The sequence below is a fragment of the Lissotriton helveticus genome, chromosome 1_1 (genome assembly GCF_964261635.1).
Source record: "Lissotriton helveticus chromosome 1_1, aLisHel1.1, whole genome shotgun sequence".
NCBI lineage: Eukaryota > Metazoa > Chordata > Amphibia > Caudata > Salamandridae > Lissotriton > Lissotriton helveticus.
Window position 1 is genome coordinate 174,917,700 of NC_136057.1, and position 27,968 is coordinate 174,945,667.

Genomic DNA, 27,968 nt, shown 5'->3' on the forward strand with positions numbered 1-27,968 from the left:
TTGGGGCTAGAAGTATCAACATACCCTTTTGCGATTTCCAAATAGCGATTAATAAGGAATCACTATTTGGGAATTGCAAAATGGCATATATGTAGAAATTCGCAATTTTTTAGCGATTTCTTAAAATTCCTTATTTGCGATTAGCAAATTGCTAATCACAATTAAGGAATAATTTCCCATTCATTTATATGGGCCAGGAGGCCATAGGAATGAATGTGAAATGATTCTCAATTTGCGATTCGCAATTTGCTAATCGCAAATTGAGAATCATTTCAAGGGTGCAGGGGTTTCTCAAGGACACTCTGCAGCACCCCTGAAAACGACATGTGTGCGCATATGGCGCACATACATGCCCTAAGGGTGTATGAGCGTCACATGGCACCTTTACAAATTGCATAAAGTGCATTTGTAAAAGAATTTGCTAATTACCACCAACTACAAGTTGGTGATAATGTGCGATTCCTTAGCCAAAATTCTCTAAAATGAAATGTTTCATACATAGCATTTAGGAATTCGCAAATTGCGATTTCTTAAATGCTTGCGCAAAGTTAAGGAATCGCAAAATTTGCGATTCCTTAATATTGCAAACTTTTTGCATGATACATCTCATTTCCCGTTTTTCTTGTCGCAAACGCTGCTATTTTGCGAATCGCAGCGTTTGCGACAAGAAAAAAGCTTGATACATCCACCACTTGGTCTGTCTGCCAAGTCACCTATGTGCAGGGCCTGTGGAGTTATGCGATTGTGCTGCTGCGGTGATTTTCACATAATTATATATTTGCCGCATTAGCCACATGTTTCATCATCTGCTGCATAATGTGCAGATTTAAATTTTTACAAAATTGTTTCTAGCTCAAATGGTTCAAAAGTTAGTAAAAGCGCAATGAAAGACACTTTGCAGTTTGACTGGTCACATTTCTGTTGCTTATTGTTGCATTTGCGTGTTAAAGTGGAACTAATGAGGGGTAACCAATGCTCCGACAGTCTTAACAAGTGAATTAAAGAGAAAGTAATGAAGTATTAGTACCACAAAATCTGCTGCATAATTTGCTTTTTCTTGCCGCATAATTTACTCAACCCTGCCGCATGATTGGACCCTCCCCTGCCACATAATTCCAGTGGCCCTTCCTATGTGACAGCCTGATGTTTCTATTCTGGGGCCAGATGTGCAAAGTGCTTTAGCGTTCGCCTCTTCAACCTTTTTTGCCAAATGTACTAACCCTGTTTAACAAACTCCGAAAAGGTTTTGCGCATGAAAAATGTCCTAGCTAACGTAACGGAAAGTTTCAATTCTATTAAGGACAAGGAGGCGAGGATTATGCAGTCCTTTCTTCTCTTTATTATAATAGCAATTTAAAGAAAAAAACGAGTCATCACATATTAACTGAACCACAACTCCCATGAGCACATGGGGCAAAGTGTCCATAGTAACCACCAGCCAATCCTGCTGCCATCCGTAGTGTAATTAACCGTGACGTCCCTTCCTCTTCCTCTTCTTCTCTGTGAGGAAAGAGCCCCTGGACAGCTTTTCACTCCTTCTGGTCTTGTCCTAAATCAAACAAGATAACCGTTATCCCGTTCTTTATTCAAACAGAAAGCAAGAGGCAGTATACAGCACTTACGAGAAAAACAGTACAGCTAGCGAAGTAAACAATTCATAGCCATAGACTATGCATATATTACAGAAATTTTACGCATTTCAGTGCATTGCATCAATACAACAGAGACAGAACTCGTAAAACATTACTTACTGACATACGAAGATATACGGGTGGGTCGAGACCCGCGAGTCTCGGGAGAGATAATCCTCGCCTCCTTGTCCTTAATAGAATTGAAACTTTCCGTTACGTTAGCTAGGACATTTTTCATTCTATGTCAGGACGGAGGCGAGGATTATACAGTTTCAAAGCATATCCACCACGAGTTCTGCTGCGCCATAGATGGCTTTGAAGTAAAACTTTTTGAAAGTGGACTCCGAGGACCAGTCCGCTGCTGCCATGATGTCCTCCAGTCTACCTCCCACCTGAATGGCCTTAGATGCCATCGCTCCTCTAGTGGAGTGTGCTCCAAATTTGGTTACATCCACCCCGCTTCGGTCATAATCCAACGGACCCACCTAGTGATGGATGGAGCTGCAACCGCCTTAAACGGCTTCTGTAGAGCAATGAGAAGCTGCCGCTCCCCAGGAGGACGGTACTCCGTCGTCATATCCTCGTACGCCTTGAGGCAACGCACCACACATAGTTTAGGTTGATCCGGAAACGTCGGGTATGATACCGATCTGATACCAGTCTTGGTCCGTCTAGCAACCGTGAAAGTCACTCCCTCAGGAGTAAACATACGTGCCGTGATATCCAACGCCCTCACGTCGGAGACGCGTTTGCACGACACTAGACACAGCAAGCTTGCCAGTTTTGCCGACAATTCCTTCCTGGTGAGATACTGATTATCCCGCCAGGAGCAGAGGAAACGCAGAATGATGTTGACATCCCAGAGATTCTGATATCTGGGTTCCGGGGGTTTAGAAAGTCTAACCCCCTTCATGAGCTTGCAAACCCAAGGGTGTTCCCCCACTGGCTTACCTTCAATGTGGGCATGACCCGTTGAAATGGCGGATCTGAAGGAATTGATCGACCGATAGGCCAAACCTGATTTGGCCAAGTCAGCCAGAAAATTTAGAATGTGGGTAACGTCCGCCCCCACGGGATCGGCGTGTCTTCCCAGACACCAACGACGCCATCGCTGCCAAGCCGATCGGTACCTCTTGACCATACTAGGGGCCCAGGCCCTGCTGATGAGCTCTTCAGCGTCCGCCGAAAGGAGTCCGTCTTGCCAGCATCCCCTGAAATCCTCCACGCCATGAGGTGCAAGGTCCCCCAAAGTACTAACGGGTGTTCCTCTCCCAGGGGTCCCGAAAGCACTGAAGGGAACAAGGGCAGCCGAATCGGGCAATCCCACGACAACTCCAGCAGAGGGGGAAACAAGGCCTGAGCCCGCCAGAACGGGGTCACTAGGACCAGCAAAGCTTGCTGTCGGCGAACCTGGGCCGCCACTCGAGGAATCATCAGAAAGGGGGGAAAGGCGTAAGCCTGTTCCGACGACCAGTCCTGTAGGAAAGCGTTGATCGCCGTTGCTTCCGGGTCCGGCCTCCAGCTCACAAACCTCGGGAGTTGACGGTTGAGACGGGACGCGAATAGGTCCACCTGAAAACGGTCCCCACCTGGTCATCAGGGCCTGGAAGACCGCTGGATGCAGTCGCCAGTCGCTGAAATCCTGGAAGTTCCTGGAATGCCAGTCCGCAATCGAGTTTAGGGTGCCCGGGAGATATTCCGCCAACACTGAAATCCGTCTCTCCAGGCAATAGTGCCAGAAGTCCTTCGCCAGATTCGCCAGGGCCCGGGACCGAGGCCCCCGCAGGCGATTGATATACTGCACTGCCGACACGTTGTCCATGCGCAGAAGTATGCAACATGACACTTTGTTCTGTGTCAGCGACTTCACCGCAAAGGAGCCCGCTAGGAGTTCCAAGCAGTTGATATGGAGCCGAAGCTCGTCCTCCGACCAGCGGCCTCCAATCGTAATGTCGCCGCAACACGCTCCCCAGCCCGCTTTGCTGGCATCTGATTCGATGATCAGATCCGGGCTGGAGCCAAAGATTGCTCTCCCGTTCCACGCATTCATGTGTTCTATCCACCAACGCAACTCCGTCCTCGTTTCCTCTGTGAGAGAAATGAGTTCGGAGTAGGTGAGACCCTTCCGAAGGTGTTGCGCCTTCAGACGCTGAAGTGCCCTGTAATGCAACGGGCCCGGAAAGATCGCTTGAATTGAGGATGAAAGGAGACCCACGATTCGAGCCAGATGACGAAGCAAAATCCTGTCCTTCCGCAGGGTTTGCGAGAGTTCCTTTCGAATCTTTGTCACCTTCTGCTGCGGCAGGCTGAGGCAAGCCAGCTCCGAGTCTATGAGGAACCCCAGAAAAGTCATCTGTTTCTTCGGAGTAAGCTCGGACTTCTGGGCATTCACCACAAACCCCAGGTCCTGGAGTAGCGCAATAGTCATGTTCAAATTGGAACGAAGCCGATCCGGCGACTGATCCATGATCAATATGTCGTCGAGATAAATGATCATCCGAACACCTCTCTCGCGCAGAGTCTCGACCACCGGTAGCAGGAGCTTCGTAAAGCACCATGGGGCCGACGAGAGGCCGAAGGGGAGGGCTTGAAACTCGAAGACCTCCCCCTCCCACAGGAACTGCAGAAAACGTCTGTGGGGAGGAAAAATTGGCACCATGAGGTACGCGTCTTTCAAGTCCAGGCGAACCATACAGTCCCCCTGGAGGAGAATGTCGCGTAGCAGATGGATCCCCTCCATCTTGAAATGGCGGTAAACCAGCCATTCGTTGAACTCCCTTAAGTTGATAACCGGGCGAAACCCTTTGTCCTTTTTCTGGACCAGAGTTCCGAAACTTCGGTGTCGATCAGCACCCTGTCTTCTGTGGAAAAAATCAAGGGGCGAGGGCGAACCCTCTGATGGGGAGTGCCATAAAACTCTATTCTGAAGCCCCTGACCGTCTGGAGCACCTAGGGGTCCGAGGAGATCTTGCAACAATTGTGAAGGTGATCCCGTAACCTCCCCCCCAGAACGGATGGGGAAAAAAGGGTAACACTCACCGAATGGACCTCCCGGTGCATTGGCCCCGCCGTGGTAACCTCTGCCGCGCCCTTTGCCGGTGCCTCGACTAGGGTAGAAGTACCCCTGGCGGCCGTCGTTCCAGCCGTTGTTGCGGCGCTGCTGGTTCTTATTATTAGGGCCTTGCTGGAACTGGCGGCCGGAGGAGCGAACCCGTCCTCTTCCGGCCCCAGCAGAAAACCCATCCGGGAAAGATCTTCTTAATGGACGATTGTGCTCTGTCCAAAGCAGAGAAGGTAGTGACGAATTTGTTCAGTTCTTTTATAAAGGGTTCACCAAATAGCTTGCCTTGTGCAATAGGCCCTGCCTCCGAAGTGGCCAAATCTCCGAGTTTAGGGTCAATTTTAATTTGAAGTGACCTCCTACGCTCAGCCGCTAACGCGCAGTTTGCGTTACCCAGGAAGCATAGGGCTCGCTGTGCCCAACCAGCCACGACCTCCGTGGACATCGCCGACCCCGATTCCTTAACCCTCTCGGCCAACTGGATAATCTGGGTCACGGGGCCCACAATGTCCAGGAGCTTATCCTGGCAGTTGCGCCAGGAACGATCTATGCCCCTCCTAGGATCTTTCATAAACTTCGCGAAAAACGCATAGAGCTTTTCGTCGATGTCTGGAGTGGCCGCCACCCTGCCCTCGAGCTTCGGCCGAGGGCATTCACCCCGCATACGGGTTCTAACCTCTTTCTCCAGGGGTTGGCGTACCTTGCCTGCCACGTAAGCTGCCACTTTGGGATCAGGGATCCATTCCGAAGATCTCGGGTGGTAAATCTTCGTGGGATCGAACATGTCGGGGGTCTTGTCGTCCCCCTCCGCAGATCCCGAAGAATGAGATTCCGGGCGCCAGGGACGCCCTGAGTATTCATCTTCGTCATCCGAGGAGACGTCATCCTCGGTAACACCCTCTCCCTCCACGGGGAAACCATCCTCATGGTCAGAATTTGGGGCGACCTCGTCGCCATCGTCGCCGGGGAAAGACCCCTCCCGGAAGGGTACAAACTTAAGCGTTCGCGCACTCTTGCGGAAGGAGTCCCTCAGGCGATCGAACTCCTCCTGGTGCCCCGCGTGACGCTTTACTGACTGTTTCCCTCCACCCTGCCCACCCTTGGCTCGGCGGTCCGCAGGCATTGCGTTACTAAACACCCCGGGGATACTCTGAGTGAGGGCATCCACCCTCTCCCGCAGAGGTGCCAGTACCGAGTCCAACGCCTGTGAGAGCGCGCGACCAACCGCCGGTGGCAGGGGTTGGGAGCAGCATATTTCTTCTGCCCCCTGAATGGGGGTATTTGACTGCTGAGCAGACTGCATTTGTCGAGGGTGAGAGCACTATACACCTTACAATTGATTTCCACAAGGTAGCCCCCTCGCCGGAGCTCTGACAGCTCCGCTGTCAAAATTGAGTGCGGTAACTGCCCTTCGCCGCTAGATGGCGCTGCGCACACTGCGCGACTAATCACACCAAACCGGTGTCAGAGCGAGGGTTGGTGAGGCCGGGAGCTCCCTGCCTCAGTGCGCCACCAAATAGAATGAGGACCGCGAGCGCAGCCTTATCCTAGGCAGTGGCGCCCCACAGAGCCACGGGAGCGCGAAGACGCGTTCCTCACAGTCCGCGTTGGAGCGGCTGAGACGGCGCAAGCAGCGCCTGTCGCACGTCGGGCTGCCGGTAGCCTAAATCAGAGAAAAAACGCACTAGAAAGCGAGCGCTATTGCACAAGCAGTAATAAACTCAAAACGCTATTATCACAACAGAAACGTCAGAAAAGGTAAGAATAGGGTGACTTATCTGACGAGCAGAGAAGAAAGAGGAAGAGGTTAATTATACTACGGATGGCAGCAGGATTGGCTGGTGGTTACTATGGACACTTTGCCCCATGTGCTCATGGGAGTTGTGGTTCAGTTAATATGTGATGACTCGTTTTTTTCTTTAAATTGCTATTATAATAAAGAGAAGAAAGGACTGCATAATCCTCGCCTCCGTCCTGACATAGAATTGTTAAATGGATTGATAAAACCACACCTAATTCGTTTTTGGAGAGGGTGTGTTTAGCGTGTCTCTTCCAAATACCCATACCTTATGGTAAGCAATAAAGGGGCATATTATCAAGGGATTTATCTCCGCTTTTTTGGCTTTAAACGCCAAGAAAGCGGCGATAAAATTATCTCCCTATCAGCAACAGGGTGCTAACACACAAATTCGCATGTTAGCACCCTTTTTCTCTACGCTTCCCCTTGCATCTCTAATGAGATGCAAAGGGTGCGTTCCAGAAAAAAATAATAGGAGAAATGTTGTTAAGCGACATTTCTCCTATTATCAAGGATTTCGCTAACCCTGTTAGTGATAAAAAAAAGCACCGCTAACCGCGCTTAGAACTGCTTTTTTTACACCTGGTATTTTCCTGACTTAGCCATGATATCCTATGGAAGGTGGATTTCATGGCTAAGTTTGCGAGCCCCTATCATCAAGCTAACGCCAAACTTCGAGAGATTATCGTTGGTTTTCCAGCGATAATCTCTCATTTGGCAGTTAGCGCGAGGATTTTTATCACTTCTGAGATAAACCTTGCTAATAGCAAGTTATCTCTGCGATAATTTCTGGCGATGCTTAGCGTTAAAAAATTTGTTGCTAAGCATCGTTAGCGATAAATAGCGCTAATCGTTGGTAATATGCTCCTAAGTTTTCTGATCAAAATCTGGTCTCAGAGCATTAATATTTTACCGTCAACTCAAAGGAGGTGGTAACCCATTCGCAAACAGGAAAGAAATTGGGGCCATATGTATCAACATTCCTTTTTGCGATTCCTAAATAGCGATTTTTAAGGAATAGCTATTTAGAAATCGCAAAATGGTATGTATGTAGGAAATCGCTTCTTTTTAGTGATTCCTTAACATTCCTAAATTGCGATTAGCAAATTGCTAATCGCAAATTACCCATTCATTTCTATGGGCCAGGAGGCCCATAGGAATGAAGGGGAAATTTACGATTAGCAATTTGCTAATCGCAATTTAGGAATATTTTCAAGGGTGCAGGTGTGTCTCAAGAATCTTTGCGAATCCTTATGGGCATTTTTGAATTAATTTTTTTTTGATACATTGCATTTAAGGAATTGCAAAATTTGCGATTCCTTATGTGCAATTGCAAAATAAGGATGGCAAAATTTGCGATTCCTTATTTTGCAGCCAAAATGTTTCATACATACCATTTAGCAAATTAGCATTCGCAAAGACCGAAATTCTGCGAATTTGCTTGATACATATGGCCCTTGATTCTTTGTACTTGAGGCCTGTGTTCTTGCTGCCTGTCTACCTGTCTATTTACCTGACTGTATCGGCTTATTTTAGGTACCTACCTGTATGTTTGCCAATGTTTCAAATAGTTTGCCTGTTTATGTACCTGTCTGCCACTCACCGATTCTGTCTCTTCCTCACTGAGCCCAGTTCACAAGCCATTGCGTGTGTAAATGTGTCCTACACATACTAGGGTATGGTAGATTTACTAGGGCAACAGATGCACAAACTATTAAACCGATGACCGCACAATGATGTAATATAACAGATGAACAAATACTATTCCCCGGGCCTTCGCTGGGCGTTCCAGGTATGGGCTGCCAAGAAACGTGTGGGAACAGTCTCAAACATTTTTTCTGACCTGTCCCGAGAAACAGTTAGAGAACTACGGCTGTCAAGGACAGGAGTAAATCTCATTCCTGGGTGGAAATGTGGCAGGAATACCCACCCTCTACAGTTAAAGTGGAGGAGCTTCAGGGAAGGATTTTCTCCCAAGTAGGAATTGTAGAACACCTTGATTTCTGCGTGTGTAAGTGTATGGATCACACAATTTGTCCAGGCCGAAAGCCCTTTGAAGAGATGGAGATGGAAGTGGGAATTCTCAAGGCATTCCCAGCAGATCCACTGGAAGCGAGGAGTGCTTGATGTAACGTTCTAGTGTTTTACGGGTCTCGGCTGAGACCCGGAAACACCCCCACACATTGTAGCACCTTCTGGCCAGGCGTGGCCAGAAGGCTTTAAATAAAGGGACCGGGGTCGCTCGGGACTTCCGGTCCGTACCTGCAAGCTGTGTGTCTGTTGTCCCCTCATTGCGAGAATCACGACCGTTAGTCCGTGGCCTGTTAGTCTGCTGGGCCACGAGTAATTGATTTCTGCGTGTGTAAGTGTATGGATCACACAATTTGTCCAGGCCGAAAGCCCTTTGAAGAGATGGAGATGGAAGTGGGAATTCTCAAGGCATTCCCAGCAGATCCACTGGAAGCGAGGAGTGCTTGATGTAACGTTCTAGTGTTTCACGGGTCTCGGCTGAGACCCGGAAACACCCCCACACATTGTAGCACCTTCTGGCCAGGCGTGGCCAGAAGGCTTTAAATAAAGGGACCGGGGTCGCTCGGGACTTCCGGTCCGTACCTGCAAGCTGTGTGTCTGTTGTCCCCTCATTGCGAGAATCACGACCGTTAGTCCGTGGCCTGTTAGTCTGCTGGGCCACGAGTAGCTCCCTTACACTGGCGACGAGGGCGGAAACTGGTGCGAAGAGCCCTGCGGCGGAGCAGCTTCCTGGCGAGCGCATCGCGCCTACCTGGTGTATGACAGCCTGCGCCGGCGGCGGAGGCCCTGCTGCGCCTGGAAGGTGAAGCGCGGCGCGGAGTGGTGCCGGTAAGCAGCGTGAGTGGAGCTGCGTCAGGGACCGGCGTAGTCCGTGTAGTGCGGGAAGGAGCGTGTGTCAGGCCTGGGAAGGGCCTGCGACGGCCTCGTGAGGTGCGCGCATGCGCAGTGAAGACGCCTGTAATTGCCCGGCGCCGGAGTGGCGCGAAGGAATCCCTGAGTGCTGCGTGTGCAGCGTGTGTCCCCGCTGAGGGGAGGGGAGCGGAGATATCGTCTGTGGAGCCCTGAAAGGAAGAGGCGATAACAGCAAACAAGCATTGGCACATTCAAAAAATAAATAAAATTAAACGAAGTTAAATAAAGAAAACGAAATATAAAAGGAACAGTATAAAGCAATATCTGCTCACAGTGAACCAGTAGAGGTCAAACGTCACAAAGAACACCCAATTATGTCGGGACAAGACGGGACAGCGACAGGGGGAGCACAACAGGTTGCACCACCAGCGACAGTGGCAGGACCAGCGGGGCAGCAAGCAGCGAGAGCAGTGATCCAACAGTCCCCGCACTCGCAAATCAACCCCCTGCCACCATTTAGTGCCCTCATTGAACCAAATACAGCCGCGCCAAGGTGGGCAATGTGGCTGCGCCGATTGAACAATTACTTCACGGCAACGCGCGAGAAGGACGATGAGGTAAAGCGCTCCCTCCTATTGCATTTTGGAGGAGATGAACTCCACAAACTATTCACACACCTACCGAATACAGGGGCAGCAACAGACTACAATGCGGCAGTACAAGCGCTAAATGATCATTTCGACCCTCAACTAAACCCCCATTATGAAAGGTTCAAATTTAGACAATCCAAGCAAAGAGAGGGGGAGACCATGGACGCGTTCCATGCAAGACTCCGGGAAATGATAAGCACCTGCCCGGACGACGATCAAACGAAAGAAGTGACTGCCCAACTGATTCAGGGTTGCAGAAGTAAGCATTTGAGAACACTGATTCTGCGACAATCGTGCATTACGCTGGACGAAATACTGATGCTCGCCAGGTCACATGAACTGTCAGATGCTCGTGCCACCGCAATGGAAGAAGCTATAAATCCATCCACCAGCCATGAAGTGACAGTGAAAACAGAAAGAGTGGACGCAATGAGAAGCAGCAACAGCGGGGGCAGAGGAAGATGGCCGACCCGGACACAGCGGAAGGCTCCGTGTGTGGCATGTGGATATGAGGAACACAGCCAAAATGGCTGCCCTGCACGTGGGAAGGCGTGCGCCAAGTGCGGCGGAATGAATCACTTCGCGAGCGTCTGCAGAGGGGGCGCCAGAGGAAGTTTCAGAGGTCAAGAGACGGCAGGGAAGAAAACTCCGAACAGAGCGGTCAGATAACTGACACTAGAGGACGCCCGTGGGAAATCGGCTGCGACAGGGGACAGACCTCCGCCCCGGTATCCACAATACCCAGATGAATCGTCAACGGATGAAGACGATGAATGTTATTACGTGTCATTTGTCAGTGAGTTGAAGAGGAGACGGAGACCACAACCCAAGTGCGAAATACAGATCGATGGCTCGACAGTGACGGGTGTAATAGACACTGGGGCAACGATCAACCTGATGGGGTGTCAGCACTACAATGCATTGAGACCAAGACCGAAACTGCTACCATCTAAAGCACGCATCCTCACGTACGGAAGCACGAAACCATTACCCCTAAAAGGAAAAATGACTGTGCAAGTAAGAGCAGAGGGACAGGAGCTCACAACAACATTTCATGTCATAGATCGAGAGGCAGATCTACTCATAGGAAGCCACACTGCAGAAGACCTCAAGCTGATAGCGTTCGCAAATATAGTGAAGGCGCTACACACAGAGGAGCTCCTCCAAATGTTCCCCTCACTATTCCAGGGCCTGGGCACCATCAAACGACCGCCAGTCAGGTTGCACATAGACAAAGCAATACAACCGGTAGCCCTGCGCCATAGGAGAATTCCATTCCACCTGCGGTCAGCGGTGGAACAGGAGCTGAAGAATCTTGAAGAACAAGGGGTGATTGAAAAAGTGACGGGACCAACCCCGTGGGTGTCACCCATGGTAATCGCACAGAAACCCCGACAACCTGGAAAAATCAGGATTTGCATAGACATGAGGATGCCGAACAGAGCAATAAAGCGGGAGAGGCACCTCACGCCTACAGTGGACGACATTTTGACCGATTTAAATGGAGCACAATGGTTTTCTAAATTAGATCTTAATGCGGGATATCATCAGCTCAGGCTGGCAGAGGAGAGTCGGTACATCACGACGTTTTCTACACACTTGGGGCTGAGACGTTACAAGAGGCTCAACTTCGGAATAACATCGGCAGCCGAGATCTTTCAGAACACCATCAGAGAGATCTTATCCGGACTGAGCGGAGTACTGAACATAAGTGATGATATCCTAATACATGCAAAGACGAGTGAGGAGCACCATAGAAGACTAAAGTCGACACTTCGAAGGCTAGCGGAATTCGGAATTACCCTGCATAAGGAGAAATGCCAGTTTTTCAAGCAGTCAATCAAGTTTTTTGGCTATGTCTTTGACGCGGAAGGTGTCAAGGTGGACCCCAGGAAGTCATCAGCAATCAAAAACGCTCCTGCTCCGACGACAGCCTCAGAGGTGAGGAGTTTCATGGGAATGGCACAATACTGTGCCCGGTTCATTCCGCAACTAGCCACAATTGCCGAGCCGCTAAGAAACCTGACGAAGAAAGAAACGGCGTGGAGATGGTCAACAGTAGAGGCGGAGGCGTTCGAGAAAGTCAAGACAGCGCTACTGGACAGCACAACAATGGCCTATTTTGACACCGCCAGGGCAACAGAAATTCTGGTGGACGCCAGCCCCGTAGGGCTGGGCGCACTCCTTACCCAAGAATCAGAACCGGGGGTGTGGGTCCCGTTGGCGTTCGCAAGCAAGGCCCTCACGGCAACCGAAGCAAGATATTCTCAGATAGAGAGAGAGGCGTTAGCAGTTAAGTGGGCCTGCAATCATTTTCATCTCTACATTGCCGGACAGCCCTTCAGGATGGTCACCGATCATCAACCACTTCTACCACTATTCAGAGGGACCGCTCCGCACCCTCCACCACGGATCGAGAGGTGGGCCATTCAAACTCAACACTACCAAATGGAACTGGTATATCGTCCGGGGGCAAAGAACCCGGCCGATTTCTTGTCACGACATCCCACAGAGAAGGAAGAAAATGGGGGTGATCAGGAGGCACAGACGGAGGAGTTTGTAGACATGGTATCGCAGCTGGCATGTCCACATGCATTGGTGGCCGAAGACATTGTAAGTCAATATGAACATGATGCCACGATGGTAAAAGTTAAAGCCGCTCTCGACACAGGGTCCTGGGAGAATTTCCTGCGCAACGTGAGTGACTGGAGTGAAGCAGATCGACTATCCCAAATCTGGAGAGTGCACAACGAGCTAAGTAAGGCCAGCAATGGACTGATCCTGAGAGGGTCACGGATAGTGATCCCCGTGGCTCTTCAAGACCACGCAACCCTGCTAGCCCATGAGGGACACCAAGGGACCAGAAGAATGAAGGCGAGAATGAGGGAAAAGGTGTGGTTCCCATACATGGATGAGAAGGTAGACAGCGTGGTAAAGAACTGCCGGGCATGTCAGCTCACTAGTGTCCCAGAATCACCAGCCCCGATCATCACAGAGGAGCCCTCACCATCTCCATGGAGCTGGATCAGCTTAGACTTTGGTAGCTTCCCGGACGGGAGAGTGACAGTGGTAATGGTGGACAGTTACACCAAGTACCCAGTGGTAGAATTGACAACGTCTACCAGCTTCGCTAACATACACCCGCTACTTAGCAAGACTTTTGCGCTATTTGGCATTCCCCGGAGAATTAAAACGGACAATGGACCGCCATTCCAAGGAAACGAATTTAAGGAATTCTTAAAGGAGCTGGGAATAAAACATCACAGAATCACTCCACAATGGCCACAGGCTAACGGGGAGGCCGAACGCTTTATGAGGACAGTTAACAAAACCATACGGATTGCAATGGTCGAAGGCAAAGACCCAGAGATAGCGCTGCAACTGTTCCTGAGGGAATATAGGAGTACCCCGCATAGCACCACCCAAAGGTCCCCATGGTCACTGATGTTCGCCGGACCAAGGAGAGATCGACTGCCCATGGCTGACAATTGGAAAATGGCGCCATACAGACCCGCGGCCACCCAAGAACGAAGGCGAAAGAACAATGAACGGGCTAGCCACAGGAGAAGGGCTCAAGATAAAGAACTCAGCCCAGGAGACACGGCGTTGCTGCGAACCAGAAGACCGGGAGGCAAATTCCGTACACCATATGAGACTGACCCATGGGTCATCAAGACAACTAAAGGTACGGCAGTGACGGCACAGAGAGATGACGAGGTGGTGACCAGGAATGTATCCTGGTTCAAGCGTATCCCAGCAGGTCAGGACAACCGACAATGTGGTGAAACACAGGACATGGATGTGGCGGAGCAAAATGATGGCAACACCCATACCGAAAACAGAGCGAGCGCACCTGAAGTCACGAGGAGAACAGAGCCCGGCTCACAAGCGACCAGAGGAGGTGAGAGCCACCATCTAAGACCCAACCCTCGACCCAATGTGAGACTTGCTGATTTTGCGTGTTAACTCTTGATGTTTCTGTCCAAAGGAAAACAAAGGACCAAGTTGGAATGGGATGTAACGTTCTAGTGTTTCACGGGTCTCGGCTGAGACCCGGAAACACCCCCACACATTGTAGCACCTTCTGGCCAGGCGTGGCCAGAAGGCTTTAAATAAAGGGACCGGGGTCGCTCGGGACTTCCGGTCCGTACCTGCAAGCTGTGTGTCTGTTGTCCCCTCATTGCGAGAATCACGACCGTTAGTCCGTGGCCTGTTAGTCTGCTGGGCCACGAGTAGCTCCCTTACACTTTTGACAGGATTGAGGACATACGTAAATCTGTACTCAGGCGGTGATTTACAAGAATTTGAATGAGTCGTGTCCAATGTCTCTTTTTCGGTGTATCTGCCCCCCTCCAGCCCCCAGCCCGCCCCCCCCCCCCCCGAGCCTGCCTCTGTATGGAGTGTGTGTAGGTGGGATAGGGGGGCGACGGGGTAGCAAGGGAGAGCGGCAGAATTCCTAACTTGCACGACTATTGCTCTCTGACATCAAATGACCCAGCTCAGGCTCACTGCAGAGGATCACACGGCTCACCACACTTCTTAGCTCGCTTTGGTAAAGCCAACCTTTGCACACGCTGGGAGACTGACGTCAGTTAATACAGTGCAAGCACATTGTGGTATAGTTTAAAACATTGTGAAATATCCATCCCCTGTTAATCTTTATAAATGAACTTTTTATTATCAAACACAACTAGCAATCAACTTCAAGCCGAAAGGGGTGAACTGGGGGCACAGGGTGATAAAAGAACACTATTTATGAGAAAATGCTTCAAAGGCCTTTACCAAGTACAAGCGCAGGGCCGTCCAGAGAGGGAAGCGGGCATCTCCCTCGGAAGCAATGGAGCTGAGTTGTCTTTCGGGGCGGCATTAAACAGTCCAAAGCACAATCTAGTTCCTGGTTTGATAAACTTTGAAGCCCGCCAATGAGCATGCACATATGTGTGTATGTACCCTTATACCTATGTATGTATGTGTGTACACATGTGTGTATGTATGTACACATGTGTGTATGTATGTATGTACACATGTATGTATGCATGTATGCACACATGTATGTATGTACACATCTAAGTATGTGTGTACACATGTATGTATGTGTGTACACATGTATGTATGCATGTATGCACACATGTATGTATGTACACATCTATGTATGTGTGCACACATGTATGTATGTGTGTACACATGTATGTATGTATGTATGTATGTGTGTGGTATTTGTATTTTTCACACCTACCAGAAAGACAGCGGTGTGCTGAGCAGCGTGAAAAGCAAGGATACAGTCAGCGAGTGTTTGGCAAGGTGGCTGGTTCGAGGACACACAGTGGACTGTGACTGTATTGTATTGTATTGTATTGTAATTGTTATGTTATGTTATGTTAAGGTAATTTATTACGCGCACAGATGCTCCAGCAAAGGAGCGTCCTGGCGCCCGACAAGGTACCAACACAACACAACTTAAAGAAGGTATAAAAAAGAAGCGGATTTAAGAAAACAGAAAAGTCTTGACGGCTCTACGGAAAGAGAGCAGATCATCAAGGGCACGTATCTCTGGAGGAAGGGAGTTCCACAAGGCCGCGGCACGTACTTGAAATGAACGGCCGCCAGCACGACTACGCTTAAAACGAGGGACTACTGCAAGTTCACGGTCCGATGATCTTAAAGAGCGGACCGGAACGTAGGGAGACAAGAGATTCAAGAGAATCAAAGCAGAGAGCCCTTGAGGATCTTGTGAGACACACAAAGAACTTTAAATTGGATCCTCTGCTTGATCGGCAGCCAATGAAGAGAACGTAGAGTGTTAACAGCAGAACAAAACCTGGGTAACCCCACCACTGCCCTAGCAGCCGCATTCTGCACGTGCTGAAGGCGGGTGACTTCGGCCTGATTCAGCCCTACCAAAAGGGAGCTGGCATAATCGAGCCGAGAAATCACCGTCGCCTGCACCACAAGTTGCCTGGTCGATGCATCAAAGAATTTTAACACAGGTCTTAGGCCGCGCAGAATGCCAAAGCAGCAGGCCGCAGTACGCTTTGTATGGCAAACGAAACTGAGAGTAGGGTCTAGCCTAACCCCAAGATTTTTTATCTCCGAAACCGGAGTTGGCGTGGGACCCAAATCCGAAGGCCACCACCTATCGCCCCAGAGTTCCGTTTGCTTGCCGAAGATCATAATTTCCGTCTTTTTTGCGTTCAACTGGAGACAGCTGGAAGTCATCCAGCTGGCGACCGCCCGAAGTCCGTTCTGGAATTTAGGGGCATCCACATCAGAGTCCCCACTGAGCGTGACCGCTAACTGAGTGTCGTCTGCATATGACACCATAGTCATACCCCAACGCTTGACGACCTCAGCCAGCGGTCTCACGTACAGATTGAATAACGTGGGGCTCAGCGAGGAACCCTGAGGGACCCCAAGATCCAGAGGACAGAATTTGGACTGATGGGGCGGAACGGCCACGCAAAAAGATCGGTCAGCAAGAAAGGAGCGGAACCACTGGAGCGCAGGGCCGACAACACCTGCTTCCTCCAGGCGCTGCAGAAGGATCTTGTGTTAGACGGTGTCAAAGGCGGCGCTCAGATCTAATAACACCAGCGCCGCCGTTTGACCCGCATCGAGCATGGAGCGCAGGTGTTCCACCATGAAGAGGAGGGCTGTCTCCGTGCTGTGTCCAGCTCGAAATCCATTCTGCGTATTGTCTAGGATGTTAGCCAGTAGAAGATGGTCTGAAAGGCCTGTATTTACGTGCGCCTCCGCTACCTTGGCTGGCCAAGGGAGGAGTGAAATCGGGCGGTAGTTCTCAGGTTTGCTGGCGTCCAAAGTCGGCTTCTTTAAGATGGGCATGACCACTGCCTGTTTCCACTTTGCGGGGACCAAACCAGATGCCAACGAGGTATTGATCAAGGAACAAACCGGCGAATGACCATAGGGTGCCAAGTCTTTGAACAAAGCTGGCCTTAGAGGGTCAGCCGGGGACCCAGTCTTGACCTGCTAAGCCAGTTTCTCAAAGCTTTCTGGTGTTAGGCTGGGAAAAGAATGTAGGACATCCTGCACTGGAAGATAGCAAGGTCCTCCGACAGAAGGCAAAACCATAGGAAAGGCTCTGTAAATGGCGTAGACTTTTTCCAGGAAAAAGGCCGCCAAGGTTTCACAGTGTGAAATGGAACAGTATTCGTTCGCTGAAACCTTTTTTGCCACCAGGTCTTAAAGAGCCTTAAAAATAGTTTTAGAAGGATTGGTGCTGTTGCGGAATTCAAGGGCGTAGAATGCCGCGCGAGCTCTGCAGACAGCGCGATGATAAGATTTGACAGTCGCCAGATACAGGACTTTTTTTTTAACTATCATAAGTTTTCCGCCATTCTCGCTCAGCACGTCTACACGTGCTTTTAAGCGCCCGCAGAGATTCATCATACCAAGGACTGGAGTCCCTTGATCCACGTTTGCTCAAAGCTATCGGTATAAGGGAGTCAAGAGCCCTGGTAACCCATTCACAGAACCGGTCATAGCCCGTTTCCACGGTATCTGAGAGACCCAACGGGTCAGACGATAGAAGACGATGGAAGTCCTCAAGTTTGAGTTTAGTCCAGCGCCGTCTAGGAATAGCTCGGACCGTAGATTTAAGAGGGTGCTCATACATTGGACACTGGATCCGCACCAAGAAATGATCCGTCCAGGCCAAGGGGGATGGGGTAGAGACGCTTGCCTCTGCCAAATTCGTAAAAAAGGGGTCTAAGGTATGACCACCTACATGGGTGGGATACGTGACCAATTGAGCCAGCTGGAAGGCCTCGAGATCAGCCACAGAGCTGTTCACAGCAGACACGGTCAAGTTGTCATAATGAAGATTTAGATCCCCGAGAATAGAAAAGTTAGCACACCCTACTGCCAGCATGCTAATAGCGTCTGGGAGGGCCTCCCTAAATGCCACATCGCTGCCAGGGGGGCGATAAATCAATATGCCCGAGAAAGCAAAATGGGGAGTGATGGAGATCTTAAACGAGGCACTTTCACAGCCAGCGATTTTTAGCCCTCTCCAGTCACAAAGGTAGCAGGATTTGACAGCAAGCGCTATTCCCCTTGCATTTATATAGCTCTTATTACCCCATACGAGGCGTCGAAGCACTTTTTCGGCGGGTAGCACGCTACTCCGGGACCCATAGAGGATTAGTGTTGAATTAGTATAGTGAAACATGCAAGTACATTTTAAGTGGTGGATAGGTTAGTCAGTTATTTGGATTTGGAATGTTGTGATGCTTTGCAGATGATGCTGTCGGTTTCCAAGACGCTGCTGTAGTGCTTCCATCAGGATGGGGGTGATGTGGTGGTAATATTTTTTCAGAGTAATCCTGCTTATGGTTCACCCTCCCCATACTATTTTGGTATTCACAGAATGCACTTACTACTTTTGGCATTCACAGAATGAACTTACTACTTTTGGTATTCACAAAAGTTAGGATTTTGTCTTAAATCTGTCTTAAGTCTGTCTTAAGTCTGTCTTAAGTTTGTCTTAAGAGAAACTAAAGACAAAATCCTAACTTCTGCGAATACCAAAAGTAGTAAATTCATTCTGTGAATGCCAAAAGTAGTAAGTGCATTCTGTGAATACCAAAATAGTAGTAAGTCTGTGAATCGGGCCTCGTGAGCGTTTCTGGAAAGAATGAATGGGTTTGGTACCAGAATGGAGAAGGGTGGGCGCGAGGGGGCGGCGCGAGGACGGCTGCAGATGAATTTGATCTTTTTGCCACTAAGTAACTCGTTCACACTTCTTTTTCTGAAATTGTATACATTTCAAGGCCGAGGGATCTAAAGAAGTAAGGCCAAAGGCTAGGGCTTTAAGTGGACAGGGTCTCACCGGGTCTGAGCACTGGCAGTTTTTTAAGGCGGGCCTCCATATGGGTCTCTATCGGGCTCTGTTTTGTGCCCTGGCACAGGCGGTCTGTCTTTTTTCCGGACTGCAGTGACAGAAGGCACATGGATGTGCGCTGCTCACTTCTCACTAGCGGAGAAGTTGTGGCATTAGGTCATGCCAGGTGAGCGTTGTAAGGGAAGGGAAATCCTTTAAAGAGTCATTTTCTCGCTGAATTTCCCTTCTCTTTTGAAACTCAGGAGCAGCAACATTGTCGTGGTGTCACCAGGGCTTTAAGTGGAAGCTTTTTCAATATTATATACAAGCCATAGTTGCTGCTTATTTATCTTATGCAACTAGCAACCATTGACAAAACCAATAGTCCTGCCTTGCAGTAGGTATGATGTTTCTTGTTGTATCATATATCTGGATGCAATGACAGAAACAGCAAAATACAAGTCAGGCGGCACACTATGCTAAGAACAGATTTTTAGCTTATGTATCTTAAGGCACGCCCTTAATTACTTTGGCCACGCCCCTTTGAGAGACCCCCCTAGTTTTTTTCATCCCACTTAAAGCCCTGCCAAAGGCATCTCACTGCACCAAAATTAGGGTGAAAGGTGCCCCACAGAGATGCTGGTACCTACCAGTCCATGGACGGAGGGTCCGGACTTCAGCAAAACTTTCAGAATCCACACACAGTGAGCCAGCGGCGTAACCCAAGCCCCTGCTGCCACTGCAGCGCAACCCCCACCCTCATCCTTCAAGGGACCCCATCCAACTCAAGGCTAATGTACATCTATGAGATATCTGAGTCTCAGGGGCCCCTCATCACCTTCGCAGGGAGGTCCGAGCATTTTTCGTTTACTCTTCCAGCCCTAGGGAGAAAGAGAGCGGGCGCTACTGGCCCACCTGCGCACTCTCAAACCTGCTCATAGGCCCCGCATATGAGAGAAGAAGGGGGCATATTATCAAGGGATTTATCTCCGCTTTTTTGGCTTTAAAAGCCAAGAAAGCGGAGATAAAACTATCTCCCTATCAGCAACAGGGTGCTAACACGCAAATTCGCATGTTAGCACCCTTTTTCTCTACGCTTCCCCTTGCATCTCTAATGAGATGCAAAGGGGGCATTCCAGAGAAAAATAATAGGAGAAATGTTGTTAAGCGACATTTCTCCTATTATCAAGGATTTCACTAACCCTGTTAGTGATAAAAAAAAGCAGCGCTAACCGCGGTTAGCGCTGCTTTTTTTACACCTGGGGGCATATTACCAAGCAATAGCGATAATTATCGCTATTGCTTGGTTAGCGATAAAAATTTATCGCCGAGCTGCAACGATTTTTATCGCAGATAAACCTTGCTATTAGCAAGGTTTATCTCTGAAACGATAAAAATCGGCCGAAATGCATGAATATTGCTGTAAAGTCAGCGATATTCATGCATTACCGAGCGAATGCTCTTAGCCATGTTATCCACCTCCCATTGGATAACATGGTTAAGAACTGCTCAGGGCAGGTGTTAGCTTTTGGAGATATTCGCGCTTAGCGCGAATATCTCCAAAAGTTGGTAATAGGAGATAGCGATGTTAGCGACTGTTTCCAGTCGCTAACATCTTGGCACGCCCACTTTGCATGTCATTAGTGATAAATTTCTCTGACATGCAAAGCGGGGCCCAAGATGGCCGCTATCTCCTACTAGCTGTCGCTAACTGGTGTTAGCGACAGCTAGGTAATAGGGAGATAATTTTATCTCTGCTTTCTTGGCATTTAAAGCCAAAAAAGCCGAGATAAATCCCTTGAATATGCCCCCTGGTATTTTTCTGACTTAGCCACGATATCCTATGGAAGGTGGATATCATGGCTAAGTTTATGAGCCCCTATCATCAAGCTAACGCCAAACTTCGAGAGATTATCGTTGGTTTTCCAGCGATAATCTCTCATTTGGCAGTTAGCGCGAGGATTTTTATCACTTCTGAGATAAACCTTGCTAATAGCAAGTTATCTCTGCGATAATTTCCGGCGATGCTTAGCGATAAAAAAATCGTTGCTAAGCCTCGTTAGCGATAAATATCGCTAATCGTTGGTAATATGCCCCAAGATTTTTTGCAGATTTACCAAGATTTGACTCAACGCATCAAGAAAAGAGAAGTACAGTGCAACACAAACAAAGATATGGTGCTGTTTCACCCTTCCTCTGATTGGCACACTTTTTGTCTGCCTGCTGCCACACACAGACATACACACACACACACACACATTTGGACCATAGTGATAGCCTTTTTGTGTGGTGTATACCGGAAGGGTATAATTCTAATACAAAATATCCTTGGATATAGTTTAAAACTTTTACAAATTTGTATGTGTGCTGTCCAGTACAACACACTGTAAATTTGGAAAAGTTTGGAGAAAATAAGGGGCATATTTACAAGGGCCATGTCTCCACTTTTTTGGCTTTTAAAGCCAAAAAAGCGGAGATAAAAATATCGCCCTATTTACAAGAGGGTGCTAACATAATTAGTGCATGTTAGCACCCTTTTTTCGACGCCTCCCTTTGCATCTCTAATGAGATGAAAAGTGGGAATCACTGGGCAGTACAACCTTGTAAATATCGCTGACGTGCACACGCAATATTTACAAGGTGGCCCATGCATTTTAGCAGCCGTTAGTTTTGGGCGAAAAGCGCTGTTTTCGCCAAAAATTAATGTCCGCTAAAATCATGACTAACCCATACCTAACATGGGCGTTGCATTCTTGTGGTACGACCACTTGGTCGTATCAACAAGCATATCGCCGTTTTGCAGGGAACATCGCTGGAAAACCAGCGATGTTCCCTGCAAAATGGCGATTACTCTGCTATCTATATCGCCATTGCGCTATGCGGTGTACATACGGCGCAAGCATGGCAATAAATTCCAGCAATAGATAGCGATAAATATAAAAGTGCTAAGCGCGCTTAGCGATATTTATGACTGTCTGTTGTAAATATGCCCCAAAATCTTTTCCCAACTTCACGCATACCTCAAGGAGCTGTTCTTGTTTGTGCAAATCCCTCTCTACCAATGTTAGTGGACAGGGATTTCCTCCAGAACCCATGAGTGGTTGTATGGAAACGCCCATGTACCAACCAAGAAAAGGCCCCTTGACATTTATTTTGCATAGCTGATAATACCAAATCTGCATGCTTGTGACACAAACCTGGTGAAAAGTGTTAGTAAATCTGGGATATAGTTTCTGCATTCCGAATTTGGGGATTAAAAATTCACCCTTCACGAGGGATGGGGCAGGAAGGCTCTTTTGGTGGGAGGGTTGACGCATAACACTGGAAAGTGTGTTCAAGCTGTCACACTGGGCGCAAAGGGGTTGTTTTGTGATGAGACACTGGGGAGAGTCATCCCATCGAAGGTAATAAATGTGGTAGGTCAGATAAAGGACTCTGGGGCATATTACCAAGGGCCATTATCGCCGTTTTAGCGTGACTTATTCCCGCTAAAGCGGCGATAATTTTATCGCCCTATTACTAAGCTGTCGCTAACACCAGTTAGCGACAGCTTGTAGGCGATAGCGGGCATTTTGGGGCCCACTTTGCATGTCAGCGATAATTATCGCTAGTTGTTGGTAATATGCCCCTCTGTGATGCATACACCATTCCTGAAGGCTTTGGGCCACAAGAGCAATGGTTGACATGGACCGAGGTGGCCCTTGAGCAGCAAGGGTCCAACTCTTCGGAGTCAGGTTGTGAGTAATGTCCACTGGAATACCTTTTGGGGTTGGTGTCAACCTTCTGCCCACCACAGACTAACGTGGACAGAGAAGATATCGTTAGCTGAATTTTATTGGCCTCTGGTGAGTTGAAAGGTTGAAACGACAAAGCACTGCGGGGCATATTATCAACGGCCAGCGATAATTATCGCTGGCTGTGCTTAGCGATAATTTCATTATCGCAGGCTATCTCTAAAATTTATAGCCCTGGTAGCACGTTATTAACAACACGTTACTCCAGGGCGATACAAATTCCAGAGACAGCAAGGTTATTGCCGTTTTGCAGGGAACATCGCTGGTTTTCCAGCGATGTTCCCTGCAAAACGGCGATAACCTTGCTGATACGACCCACAGGGTCGTATCAGCATAATCAACCCAATGTTAGGGATAGGTAAGTCTACATTTTAGCAGAAGTTAGTTTTTGGAGAAAACAGTGGTTTTCTTCAAAAACGAACCTTTGCTAAAATGCTGGGGCAGCCTTGTAAATATCTCAATGTGAACATCAGAGATATTTGCAAGGTTGTCGATCCGGGGTACGCCCAGTAACGCCCACTTTGAAACTCATTAGAGACGCAAAGAGAGGGGTTGGGAAAAAGGGTGCTAACATGCGATTATGCATGTTAGCACCCTCTTGTAAATAGAGTGATAGTTTTATCTCCGCTTTTTTTGCTTTTTAAGCAAAAAAAGCTGAGATAAAGCCCTTGTAAATATGCCCCTGCATTAGCAAATAAATGTGGGCACGCACGAGAGCGAAGTGAGGTGGGTGTAGGATCTCATACACTATTTCCACCCGGAGGGAACACAGATGGAACATGCTAATGAATGCCAGAAGAACTAGCTGTGAGCCCTGTTAAAACCAGTGAAGGAAAGAGACGACTTTGTGCTTGCATTTGTACCGTTTCCCACAGTGAGACACTCCAGGCTGAAGAAGACTTGAGCCTTTTTGAGTTGATATTTAGGGGCATATTTACAAGTTCCATGTGTGGCTTTTCTTGTCCTTGTAAATATGGCTCCTTTTCACACAACAATTTGCATGATTGGGGCATGCCATGGGTGTTACTGTGGGTGTTCCCACGCAACATTCATGGCTTCTGCTGCAGTCTCAGATTCACAACGTTTTGCAAACCTGGGTTTGCGTGAGAATGCTACGTCTCCCCACAGGAGGCGCAACAAGCAGAAATACTTTTCTTTCTCCTAATGTTTTCCTTTTTGTAAAAGAGGAAAACACCTCTCGTTATTGTTTTTGTGCAGGAAGGTGTCCTTTCGTGGACAAAACAATCATTCCCACAATGCAGGTACCCTTTCACCATGGTGCATGGGTGCCTTCGTTGGCGCATGGCAGCTAAATGTGTGCCAGCGCTGGGGATACGTCATATTGTCGTAAATATGATGTGTCCATTTGCTTCAGAAGTAATACAGCATGGCGCAGCCAAATGGCTTGCGGCACCGCACTGCGTTGCTTTATTGTGAATACGGCCCTCAATCTTCAAGTCAATGTTTGGGAGATTGTACTTTGTCATCTGAGAATGATGGTTTGCATTAATTAATTAATTGTGAGTTTCTAAAGCGCTAGAATAGACTCCCAAAGGAGTATCTCTGCGCTGTAGACCGCTGGGGAACCCGTCCTGGCTTTCCCTGTGAGATGGTCCCTACTGGGTATCTCCAAGGTGAAACCAGGCATCCCCAGCGTATGTGGGGGGCCGTTGTGGAGATGAGGCAAGCTAATGCCCAGAGTTGCCGAATGTGATCCCTGGTTAGAGTAGGCACCGAGGCGAGAATTATCTAGTCCGCTGACCCTGGTCCACGACCCTGCCGCGTCGGGAATTGAACCCTGGTCCCGGGCTGTCCTATGCTTCCGGGTCTGCCGCCTCTAACCAGTGAGCCACACCACTCCATTAAGCTCACCTGAGTTGAAGGGTAACTCCTTGAACTTGCCTCTGCTCAGTACGTGGTAGCGAGGACAAGCGCAGTGCCCCTGTAGCAGGATGGAACCGTGACTGGTCATCCTCTCTCCTAGTCAGTCTGAGGAATGGGTGGGACACCCGCTGGCAGGGCGGGGCACAGTGGGGAAGGCAGACTTTTGTCCTAGGCGGGCCAAATCTTCTAAAAAGCGTGCCATGGTTAGTGGTGGCTCTTAGATTTTCAAAGTGATGGGGCTTAAAACAGTTGCAGTAAGCAGTGCCGGCATGTGAAATGTAAAATGTGAAACAAGGTGCTATAAAAACCTTTACCGAGTTCTGCTCAATGTGCAAGCCTGAGTTGCTTCAGGAAGAAGGGGGCATTGGAGGGTTTCCCTTTGAGGGAAATGCATAGAAATTGGGCCAAATAATGCACTTTAGTATTTTTGTACCTAAAGTGGCTAATGAGAAATAGGTTCTGTGGGGAAATCCTGAAATATCCTTTCCCTAGTGATGTTTATGGTTCACCCTTCACAAGAAAATGGTGGCAAAATGATGATTTTTCCAACACACTTTCCTTAACAATACTTTAAAAATTTGTGATAGAGCCGGTTCAAACATCTAGGTCTGTAGCGTCAAAGGTTGTATCTGTGAATCTTCTCCACACTGGCAAAGACCTGGCTTTTTTTGTACTTCTTTCCATTTGTGTAACCCTGCAACGTAGTCAATTGGCAAACAATGTAATCCAAGACCACTTAGGCCATATCCACCGTGGACTCCCAAAACCCCTGCTGTTACCTCTTAAGTGAGTCCAGAATGAAACCTGCATGGACTGAGCAAGTACGGTTAGTTCCATCACACCGGCCCAGGTCAGCTTCAGTGCACCACGACCGGTGACCTTACTATCCATGGGGCCCCTTCACAAAGGTAATTTGGAGAACCTAGGGGCACATGCCTCAAAGCCTTTTGCGATCGCAAACAGTGTGATTCGCAAAAATCGGCCGTTTGCGATCCCAAAATTTGCTTTTGCGATGCATCAAGGGTCAAGGCCCTCGCAAGTTGAGAATTCGCAATTAATTGCGAGTTCTCAAATTGCGATTGCATTTAAGGAATCGCATTTTGCAATTCCTTAAATGCAATGCATGAAAGTTAAAAAATCTGCGATTTCGCAAATAGGGGGAGCAAATTACCATGAAGTTCAACTTCATGGTAATTTGCAAAAACTTTAAAAATGCACTTTTGTGCATTTTTCAAAGTTTCATGTTTCGCACACACATGCCCTAAGGGCATGTGTGTGCCCAACATATGTGCACAGATCAATTTCAGGGGGTGCAACAGGGTGTCCTTTGGACACCCCTCTACCCTTGAAATTGAATTCTCAATTAACGATTTGCTAATTGAGAATGTCTTCTCATTCATTCAAGAATGGGGAGGTATTCCTTAATTGCGACTTGCAATATGCGAGTCGCAATTAAGGAATATTTAGAAATCGCAATTTGTTTAGCGATTTCTTCATGCATTGCCTTTTGCTATTCTTTATTAGCAAATTAGCAAATCTTTATTTTTTGCTAATAAGGAATAGCAGATGGCATAGTTGATGCATGTGGGCCCGAAAGTATTACTCCTTCGATACTTTTTTACATACTCTGCCTATGTGAATGGACCTCCAAACTTCTAAAAAATGGATATTCAGGCAATATTCATATACAATTAGTAAAAATAGAAAGGGCTGAGATCTCTTTGCACTTTTACTAACAGGAAGTTGGGTGTTTCGGGCCGAGTCACTAAATTTGGAAGCCCCATAAAAACGTACTCTTCTTGCACTACTTCCAGAGTGCATTCGTGAATCAGCCCTACCATGAGTTGTAGACAGGATGGTTCACCTTTCAGCATGTTGACTTTAGGTCTTGTCTTAACACAGTTTTTAGCTGTCTGTTTATGAACAACCTCTAGTGGACATACCAAAAACTTACAGCGGTCTTAGAGTCCGCCCATTGCTTACCATTGGTTGACTTGGTTATAACATTCATTTCCTTGCTTCTTATTTGATGGCTTTCCTTCTTCTTCTTATGTTTGTCCCTCTCTTGGAGCATAGCTTCTTTTCCATGATTTTGATTAGATGACTTGCATCCGTCCACTGCTGACATGAGGGAACTACTTTTCTCTTTCCTTTAATAAATCTATGAGAGTGCACAGATTTTCCTGCTCTCTTCACCATGTGCTACATCTCCATAAACACCCATTGCCTCATTCTGGGTTGCTTCCTCATGGCCGCCACACAGGTAGATTGCTTTCCTCAATGCACTCTGGTTTTTCTTATTTTTGTATTTATTTTTTCTCCCCCCCGCGGATCAGCCTCAAGCTCCCTCACCACCATCCACTCCATGCTGCTCCCCCTTGCCCACTTCCCACCAGCTGCTTTGTTGCTCACCTAATCCCTCACCATGCATTCAATAAAATCTTTGAATTTTACTTTTTTGGAAGACCCAGCAACTACCAGTGTTACAAGAAGCACTTTTGCACAAGTATATTTTCTTTTTTTTAAATTTCCCCATCCAAGTAACTTCAGCCATTTTGTATCAGTAAAGGAAAAAATGGCACGTGCATTGTTCTGTAGATGACACATTGCTAGGACATTATGGGCCCGATTCACAGAACTAACTCGAGACAAAATCCTAAACTTACTACTTTTGGTATTCACAGAAGTTAGGATTTTGTCTTAAAACAGACTTAAGACAGACTTAAGACAAAATCCTAACTTAAGTTTGTCTTAAGTCTGTCTTAAGACAAATTTAAGACAAAATCCTAACTTCTGTGAATAACAAAAGTAGTAAGTTTAGGATTTTGTCTTAAGTTAGTTCTGTGAATCGGGCCCTATGTGTCGTTCAGCAGTGGCCACGTCAATGTGCTTTTTTTTGTTTGCCTCTTTTCTTTTTTTCCTTGCTGATGCTACAAATGGGCAAGACCTATTGGCTTTGTCAATTCTTGTTTGACATGCAGCTTTGAAGCGCAGCGAACCTAATGGGTTTTAATTTCCTTACAATCTTTCCCTATGCGTGCCCCAAGAACCAAGAACATTAAATCAGAGACATGCCTTATGAATCATGGCCGCAAGGTGCTGGAACGCCTCTCAGGGAAGCTCAGACAAATGCAAAACAAACTTTTGAAAAGCATTTTAAATCTCTGCTCTGTCACTCAGTTAAACCCCAGGAAGTCAAAGCAGACAAATGCATGTATAGCACCACAAAACTTCAGAGACCGCAGGCTTTTTAGGCAGCCTGGCTGGTTTGATTAGAACATTGAAAATATGTTAAAGGTGATGAAAAGTCATTGGGGCATATTACCAACAAATAGCGATATTTATCGCTAAGTAGAGTTAGCAGCAATATTTTTTTCGCCGCGCATCACCGGTTTTTATCGCTGAGATAACTTGCTATTAGCAAGGGT